The 10,338-nt window shown below is 42.7% G+C and overlaps 1 pseudogene; it reads right to left on the bottom strand.

The window, feature by feature from the left end:
* Positions 1-4,483: 4,483 nt before the first annotated feature.
* LOC124725084 lies at positions 4,484-4,601 on the bottom strand (annotated as a pseudogene).
* Positions 4,602-10,338: the final 5,737 nt, after the last annotated feature.

Genomic DNA, 10,338 nt, shown 5'->3' with positions numbered 1-10,338 from the left:
TACGGCTTGTAAATTCACATGTCGAACGACGCTGCTACGCATTTGTCCATTTCCTCTTAAGACGTCGTTGTTTCGTGTATTTTTCCGTTGCTAACGATCATTTCATAGGACTTATGTGAGCATATTATAATTTCCGAACCGTAGTCATATGTGGACAGTAAGTGTTACACACCTCCGGAAAGCTACGTACTTATCACATGTTATCACAAAGAATCTATGTTTTTTTCCCTGTGGTGTAGCAGGTAGTAGTTTTATCATCTTAAAGTTTCTCACCATAGTGAGTGAGATGGAAAATTTGCATGGCGAATGTATATCAAGTGTTGGAAATATATTTTCTGCACTGGAGTATTAACAAATGGTTCAAATGGCTCTAAGCACTATGGGACTTAACATCTGAGGTCGTCAGTGCCCTAGACTTAGAACTACTTAAACCTAACTAACCTAAGGACATCACACACATCCATGTCCGAGGAAGGATTCGGACCTGCGACCGTAGCAGCAGCGCGGTTCCGGACTGAAGCGCCTAGAACCGCTCGGTCACAGCGGCCGGCGGAATTTAACAGCATTGCATTCCACACGACTAATACATCAGAGACCATACTGCTTCAACGTTATAGCCTGTTTAAGTGCAGAACCGTGTAGCCTTAGAAGTGTGTGTTTATGATATACAGTCATTCCTCTCTTTCCAGTACCTTCTTGGTATGGAATCCAAACATTATAACATTACTACAGAATTGATAGCACAAGTAATTACGTAAAATGTTTGAAACGCCTTCTTTCTGGAGCTCCATAATGTATAAAATGTATGTTTCTTCTTCTTATTAACCGTCTGTTATATCATCACAATACTCTCAAATTTATCAGGGTCCTATCTATTATACACCAATAAGGAGTGCTAACCTCCTCGGCATGTGTGCATCTAAAGACATCGTGTGTAATTGGATGGGTGACATGAGTAAGATTGGTACGGAACAGTCTTCACAGAATGGCAGTTAAGTATTGGAATGAAAATATCGGTCCAGCATCAATCAGTTGTGCCTGTTTGCTTTCCGAAAGCAAAATATCAAAATGTATTGTTTACGTGGAACTCAGCTTGTTCTGATCCTTCATGAGATGTCAAATGTAGTGTGTGTAGGGCCCTTCTACTTCTGGTCAGTTCCAAATTAGATCGGAAACAATGTTGCAGGAAGGTTTGGTTAAAGACAGTTACAGGATTCACAGAGAGACAGTCTAGAGTTTTGCTCAGGATCCAAGAATGCAAGAATACTTTGTGACTCTTATGCACATAGCGAGAGATGGGTTATTGTAATGAAATCTTACCGAATTTATGAAGTGTTTTGGCTAAGGACAAAGTTTTTGCACCTCCTCTCTGCTGATGGCTATTTCCTACACTAAAAAATAGTATTTGTGGTGTGTGATGTAGGCAGTGTAACACAGTTCACAATATGTCCCTTGTATACGATATGGAGGAAGGGAGTGCTTTAGCTATGAGACATAAATTGAGGATCATGCTACAATATCACTGGCTAATAACATCACGAGGTCGACGAGATGAGATGTTTTGTTGATGTGAGTCGAGTATGGTGGTTTGTAACTCGAGAACTTGGATAAAATGCGTTTAAACTACGGAAAGCCCAGCAAAATTACGATTACTGATAGAAATATGTAAAACTCAGGTAAATACGACAAAAATGTGGATCATTGTGGGTACTTACATGCTCGCCTGAGAATATGAAAATCATTCCATCCCTCCACCAGCGCGACTGACGCATACTATCTGTGCTCTATGTGTTTAAGTAATGCAGAATATCCCCTTGTTTCACATGTGGTTATGCATTGTAAACCATAAAAATCAAAGACACAGTGTCCAAAAATTTGGAGACCATGACGACCGCCACATAGGACACCAAAACAGTGATCATATACCTGGGTGCAATATTCACTGCCAATATTAGGAATCAATGCTCTCACAGTCTTCGAAAATGGAGCAATGCGAAATCTGATACCCCATCACAGAGGAACTTGAGTTCAAATACAGAGGTCATCGCCTTCGAAGATCTGCTTAGAAACGCTCCGTAATGTTGCCAGCTCTTCCGCTTTCCATATCTTGCGATGTCTTCCACATTTTTGTCAATAGGAATCACTGCCTCTGTCTTTTATTTCAATCATCCTGTATGTTGTGGGAGCACTTACCTTACACCACGTGATGTTCAGCTTTCTGTGAGCGCTGATAGATCAAAACTTCTTAATGTCGGTTTAGCACCTGACACACACTTCAAAGTCATGTTAGAAAAACAAAATCTATAGTGGACTACAAGGCTGTAGTTATACACTGCTTCGATATGTTACAGCAAAAAAACTAAACTACTGGCAATTAAAATTGCTACACCACGAAGATGACGTGCTACAGACGCGAAATGTAATCGACAGGAAGGAGATGCTGTGATATGCAAATGATTAGCTTTTCAGAACATTCACATAAGGTTGGCGCCGGTGGCGACACCTACAACGTGCTGACATGAAAGATTTCTCATACACAAACAGCAGTTGACCGGCGTTGCCTGGTGAAACGTTGTTGTGATGCCTCGTGTAAGGAGGAGAAATGCGTACCATCACGTTTCCGACTTTGATAAAGGTCGGATTGAAGCCAAACGCGATTGCGGTTCATCGTATCGCGACATTACTGCTCGCATTGGTCGAGATCCAATGACTGTTAGCAGAATATGGAATCGGTGGGTTCAGGAGGGTAATACGGAATGCCGTGCTGGATCCTAACGGCCCCGTATCACTAGCAGTCGAGATGACAGGCATCTTATCCGCTTGGCTGTAACGGATCGTGCAGCCACGCCTCGATCCCTGAGTCAACAGATGGGGACTTTGCAAGACAACCACCATCTGCACGAACAGTTCGACGACGTTTGCGGCAGCATGGACTATCAGCTCGGAGACCATGGCTGCGGTTACCCTTGACGCTGCATCACAGACAGGAGCGCCTGTGATGGTGTACTCAACGACGAACCTGGGTGCACGAATGGCAAAAAGTCATTTTTTCGGATGAATCCAGGTTCTGTTTACAACATCATAATGGTCGCATCCGTGTTTGGCGACATCGCGGTGAACGCACATTGGAAGCGTGTATTCGTCATCGCCATACTGGCGTATCACCCGGCGTGATGGTATGGGGTGCAATTGGTTACACGTCTCGGCCACCTCTCGTTCGCATTGACGGCACTTTGAACAGTGGACGATACATTTTAAATGTGTTGCGACCCGTGGCTCTGCCCTTCAATCGATCCCTGCGAAACTCTACATTTCAGCAGGATAATGCACGACCGCATGTTGCAGGTCCTGTACGGGCCTTTCCGGATACAGAAAATGTTCGACTGCTTCCCTGGCCAGCACATTCTCCAGATCTCTCACCAATTGAAAACGTCTGGTCAATGGTGGCAGAGCAACTACTCTTGATGAACTGTGGTATCGTGTTGAAGCTGCATGGACACGCCATCCAAGCTCTGTTTGACTCAATGCGCAGTCGTATCAAGGCCGTTATTTCGGCCAGAGGTGGTTGTTCTGGGTACTGATTTCTCAGGATCTATGCACCCAAATTGCGTGAAAATGTAATCACATGTCAGTTCTAGCATAATATATTTGTCCAATGAATATCCGTTTATCATCTGCATTTCTTCTTGGTGTAACAATTTTAATGGCCAGTAGTGTATGTACAAATTGCTTATGAAAGAACAACATAGGAGACTTCTCTTGTGACTGACAGTCTGTGGGATATAGTCTTCCTACAGTGCAGGTGACAAAACTCTACACACACGCCTGTGGAAGCGATTTCAACCACTGTCCACCAGCTCCAATGGACCAATAGGTGTATGTTTAATGGAATCACCACATAATCTCGATATCAACACACAGACAGTACTTGTTTTCAATATATCGGAAGAGACGTGGTAAAATCTTATCTGGTTCTCTACCATGTGACTTGGTGAAGTTCTTATAGTTTGTTCTTTTACTTCGTTGGATTTACAGAAATAACAACGGGAGAGGGAGAGGGACACTGTGCTGTCAACCAAGACTCTGACGCCATTACACTGTTGTATTTCTAGCGTATTAATCATAGGAATACGACGAAAGAGATCAGGACATGTACAACAAGATATTTATAGACATTAACTCGATATCAATGAATTGTAGGTGTTATGCTTCTGAATTTCTTTGTGCAGCTCAGGTATACTCTGCATGGTTGCGAATTTTTTCCTATATGTTCTCCTCTGTCGAAACAGAACTTGGAAGGTCCTGTGGTACCGACCGGCCGCCGTGTCATCCTCAGACCAAAGGCGTCACTTGATGCGGATATGGAGGGGCATGTGGTCAGCACACCACTCTCCCAGCCGTATGTCAGTTTACGAGACTGGAGCCGCTACTTCTCAATCAAGTAGCTCCTCAGTTTGCCTCACAAGGGCTGAGTGCCCCCACTTGCCAACAGTACTTGGCAGACTGGATGGTCACCCATCCAAGTGCTAGCCCAGCCCGACAGTGCTTAACTTTGGTGATCTGATGGGAACTAGTGTTACCACTGCGGCAAGGCCATTGGCTTCCTGTAAGTTAGCGTACTATTTTTCTCACTGTGATAGCTCTCCACCTAGTCAGTGACAGGTGGATGACTAGACAGCCTTCTAACTAAAGCAACAGTGCCGTCGGAACGTGTTGAGATTTTGATAGAATTTGAAGGGGTCTGTGACTTGGTGGGGGACATATCTTATTGTCGAAATCTGGTGAATTCAAATGCTATACATCGAAGACTGGAAGATTCGTGATATACCACTTCTTCTAAGTGTTGTGGGCAAACATATTACAACCTATCGCATATGTCTCATGAAGTGACTGCAATGAAAAAATTAGGAGCTAATACGAAGATTTTTACCAGGAGGCAATCAGCAGCATTTACATCTATACAGGGTGTTACAAAAAGGTACGGCCAAACTTTCGGGAAACATTCCTCACACACAAAGAAAGAAAATATGTTATGTGGACATGTGTCCGGAAACGCTTACTTTCCATGTTAGAGCTCATTTTATTACTTCTTTTCAAATCACATTAATCATGGAATGGAAACACACAGCAACAGAACGTACCAGCGTGACTGCAAACACTTTGTTCCAGGAAATGTTCAAAATGTCCTCCGTTAGCGAGGATACATGCATCCACCTTCCGTTGCATGGAATCCCTGATGCGCTAAAGCGGCCCTGGAGAATGGCGTATTGTATCACAGCCGCCCACAATACGAGCACGAGGAGCCTCTACATTTGGTACCGGGGTTGCGTAGACAAGAGCTTTCAAATGCCCCCGTAAATGAAAGTGAAGAGGGTTGAGGTCAGGAGAGCGTGAAGGCCATGGAATTGGCCCGCCCTTACCAATCCATCGGTCACCGAATCTGTTGCTGAGAAGCGTACGAACACTTCGACTGAAATGTGCAGGAGCTCCATCGTTCATGAACCAAATGTTGTGTCGTACTTGTAAAGGCACATGTTCTGGCAGCACAGGTAGAGTATCCAATATGAAATCATGATAACGTGCTCCATTGAGCGTAGGTGGAAGAACATGGGGCCCAATCAAGACATCACCAACAATGCCTGCCCAAACGTTCACAGAAAATCTGGGTTGATGACGTGATTGCACAATTGCGTGCGGATTCTCGTCAGCCGACACATGTTTATTGTGAAAATTTACAATTTTATCACGTTGGAATGAAGCCTCATCCGTAAAGAGAACATTTGCACTGAAATGAGGATTGACACATTGTTGGATGAAACTATCGCAGAAGTGTACCCGTGGAGGCAAATCAGCTGCAGATAGTGCATGCACACGCTGTACATGGTACGGAAACAACTGGTTCTCCCGTAGCACTCTCCATACAGTGACGTGGTCAACGGTACCTTGTATAGCAGCAACTTCCATGATGCTGACATTAGGGTTATCGTCAACTGCACGAAGAATTGACTCGTCCATTGCAGGTGTCCTCGCCGTTCTAGGTCTTCCCCAGTCGCGAGTCATATGCTGGAATGTTCCGTGCTCCCTAAGACGCCGATCAATTGCTTCGAACGTCTTCCTGTCGGGACACCTTCGTTCTGGAAATCTGTCTCGATACAAACGTACCGCGCCACGGCTATTGCCCAGTGCTAATCCATACATCAAATGGGCATCTGCCAACTCCGCATTTGTAAACATTGCACTGACTGCAAAACCACGTTCGTGATGAACACTAGCCTGTTGATGCTACGTACTGATGTGCTTGATGCTAGTACTGTAGAGCAATGAGTCGCATGTCAACACAAGCACCGAAGTCAACGTTACCTTCCTTCAATTGGGCCAACTGGCGGTGAATCGAGGAAGTACGGTACATACTGACGACACTAAAATGAGCTCTAACATGGAAATTAAGCGTTTCCGGACACATGTCCACATAACATCTTTTCTTTATTTGTGTGTGAGGAATGTTTCCTGAAAGTTTGGCCGTACCTTTTTGTAACACCCTGTATACATACTTCGTAAGCCATCTACGGTGTGTGGCGAAGGATACCCTGTACCACTGTTAGTCATTTCCTTTCCTATTCCACTCACAAATAGAGCGAGAGGAAAAAAAGACAATCCATATAACTCCATATGAGCGCTATTTCTTGCATCTTCTCTTTGTTGTCCTTATGCAAAATGTATGTTTTTGGCAGTAGAAAACTTCTACAGTCAGCATTAAACGTCGATTCTTAATATCGTTCGTTGAAAAGAACATTATCTTGCCTCTGGGGATTCCCTTTTGAGCTACATGGCGAGTGCAATCCGACTGCAGAAAAAAAATTACTGACCGTGCAAGGCGACTCTCATGATCAATTTAATTCATTAGGCAATCAATTTGATATCAATAACGTGCTGCCAGGCGAGAGGAAGTTAGGACGAGAGTATCACGGATATGATTCGCGAGTTGGAGAAGTAATTAGGCGTTTTTTCGTTGTGGCGATATCTTTTAACGAAATTTCAATCTCTCACCTACACATGGAGAGATGACCATCGTAAAAAATTCAGTTATATTACCGAATTTATAAAGTGATATGTAGTATAAACCTGATATGTACGATTCCGCTGTGCTGCTCCCTTAAGAGGCTTCATAGGTGACGAAGCATTTGGTTACTTTAAAAAAGTTCGAAAGTGAGGAGGAACCCTGTGTCAGAGGAAGAGCACTCTGTCATGATCCAAAAACAAGTTTAATATTCTACTTCCGTGATGCAGGACATAACGGATATTAACCTGATAAGAACAGATTTTTTTTAACCTGATGAGAGAATACTTAGAGGAAATATAACCTATCCCACAGTGTCGTACAGGATTTTCACAACAAGTAACGATACTTTAACGATTTGAAAACGGCTGTATGCTCTGATTTCTTCTGTCTTCAAAAATTACTCGTACAAAAGGGGGGAATCTACATTTCGAGTGAGAAATTCGAGGTGTATGGACAACAATATCCCAACCTCTGATTTGGTATAGCGTATTTTTTAAACTGGGAAGACTATGTTGGCAGTGGAACTGCACTTAGATCTATACGTCCTCCGGCCAGAGTGGCCGAGCGGTTCTAGGCGCTACAGTCTGGAACCGCGCGACCGCTACGGTCGCTGGTTCGAATCCTGCCTCGGGCATGAATGTGTGTGATGTCCTTAGGTTAGTTACGTTTAAGTAGTTCTAAGTTCTAGGGGACTGATGACCTCAGCAGCTAAGTCCCATAGTGCTCAGAGCCATTTGAACCATTAGAACTATACGTCCAAGCCGTATCTGCTTGTCTTGCAGTGTCTGCAACCAGTGCGTTCTGATATTGAGAAAGCTATCTACACTTACAGTGAAAATGTGCTTAATTCATTAGACAAAAAATTGCAGGCAACTGGTATATTTTGTGATCTGTCAAAGGCATTTGACTGTGTAAATCACAATATCCTTTTAAGTAAATTAGAATATTATAGTGTAACAGGAAATGCTGCAAAATGGTTCAAGTCTTATATCTCTGGCAGGAAAAAAGGGTGTTATTAGGAAAGAGACATCCCACTGGGAACTAATTACATCCGGGGTCCCACAAGGTTCCATTTTGGGGCCCTTACGTTTTCTTGTGTATATCAATGACCTTTCATCAGTAGCATTACCAGATGCCAAGTTCGTTTTGTTTGCCGATGATACAAACATTGCAATAAATAGAAACTCAAGTGTAGTCTTAGAAAAATCAGCTAATAAAATACTTGTGGACATTAATCACTGGTTCGTAGCCAATTCTTTGTCATGAAACTTTGAAAAACACACTACATGCAGTTCAGAACTTGTAAGGAGTGTCCCACGAGTATATGCCTGAAATACGATGACAAGCAGATAGAAGAAGTGGACAGTGTTAAATTCTTGGGATTATAGCTTGATAATAAATTCAACTGGGAGGCGCACGCCACAGAACTGCTGGAGCGTCTTAACAAATCTCTATTTGTAATGCGAATTGTGTCAGACATAGGGGATATAAAAATGAAAAAACTGGCATACTATGCTTACTTCCATTCCATAATGTCAGATGGGATTATTTTTTGGAGTAATTCATCAAGCCAAGCTAAAGTTTTCCGGGCACAGAAACGTGCAGTGGGAGTTATATGTGGTGTGAACTCAAGAACATCCTGCAGAAGCCTGTTTAGGGAACTAGGGATACTAACAACTGCTTCCAAATATATTTATTCCTTAATGAAATTTGTCGTTAAAAATATATCACTTTTTCAAACCAAGAGCTCAATTTATGGGATCAATACTAGAAATAAGAATAATCTTCACAAGGATTTAAAGTCACTTAGTCTTGTACAAAAAGGTGTACGTTATTCAGGAACGAACATTTTCATAACTTGCCAGCTGCCATAAAAAGCTTAACAAGCAATGAAATTCAGTTTAAGAGAAGCCTAAAGGATTTATTGGTGGCCAACTCCTCCTACTCCATTGATGAATTTCTCAGTAGAACTAACTGATTTGTGTGTGTGATATTATAACTTCTGCACCATTTCAGTGCAGTAACGTGTTCATTGTAAATAAGTATTATAGTAGTTGTATTGCACATTTATTACCTTATAAATAACTTTTTTATTTTAGATTCAGTGCATTAGTATTTGTAAAATGACTTTCATATAGTGTTCATTAAAAATGATGATCATTCCACTTGGGACCTGTGGAATGGTACTTAATCTTATTTGTTTCAGTTCTAAATATCTATCATGTATTGTTTTTCTGACATGTTCTACATCCTGGAGGACTACCTCACTACAAATCAATTGGAATGAAAGTAAATCTAATCTAATCTAAAAAAAAAGTGGTCAACCGGAAGCTGCAGCTTAGTAGCGACTCGAGAGAGACTGAAGGGGGTTTTCTAAGTGTCAAATATCAAGGGACATAGACTTCCGCTCTGCTGTCACTGGATTGTGAAAGTGCTGACGATTGAGGCGCTCACTGGTTGGCTGAATTGCGAAATACTGCGCAGTATGAGTCCAGTTGACTTTGTGATCGTGTGGGTTACGGGCAATGCGTGGAGGAGGGTACTTGTGTTCTCAAATGTCCATGGATACAAGACCCCTGATATATGGCGAGTGTTTTTGAAATTTAATTACGAGGGTTACCCAGAAAGTAATGCACCGAACTTTTATCTTCAACAATTCTTTATTTAACATAATGATAATTACATGCACGAAAGAATTTTGTTCTATCCACACAAGCTATTTTTCGACGTAATCTCCATTCCATTCTATGCCCTTCCTCCAGTGCGAAACAAGGGCACGTATGCCCTGTCGGTACCAATCCTTACCCTGGTGGCGGCGCCAGTGCTTCGCTGTGTGAATCACCTCCTCATTGTCTCTCGTCTTCCACGAATGGCATCCTTTAATGCGCCCGTCCTCGCGAGTGACAATATCAACTCTCTGCAACATGTCTGGTCTCCCCGACTGCTGCAAATCGTGGAGCTCCACTGAACCGCCTTCTGATGACCTCACCCTCCGTGCCCAGCGACCAACTGTACTTCTGTCGACAGCAGTTGCTCCATAGACTATGCACAAGCGTCTGTGAATATTCCCCACAGTTTCTTTCTCTGCAGTGAGAAATTCTATGGTGGCACTTTGCTTGTAACGTACATCACCCACAAATGCCATTTTGAAACTGTCTTGCAGCTACACTATCTGACAGAAGTGACGAAACTTGGCGTGCTCACTCAGGACACTTCAAATAATACATACGTAACGTTTCAAATTCGTAAGATTGTTTTCGAGACAGAAAAAAATGCGG

This window comes from Schistocerca piceifrons, chromosome 1, assembly GCF_021461385.2.
Source record: "Schistocerca piceifrons isolate TAMUIC-IGC-003096 chromosome 1, iqSchPice1.1, whole genome shotgun sequence".
NCBI lineage: Eukaryota > Metazoa > Arthropoda > Insecta > Orthoptera > Acrididae > Schistocerca > Schistocerca piceifrons.
Note: the sequence above shows the minus strand (reverse complement) of the source record. Positions and strands in the feature narration are given on the sequence as shown.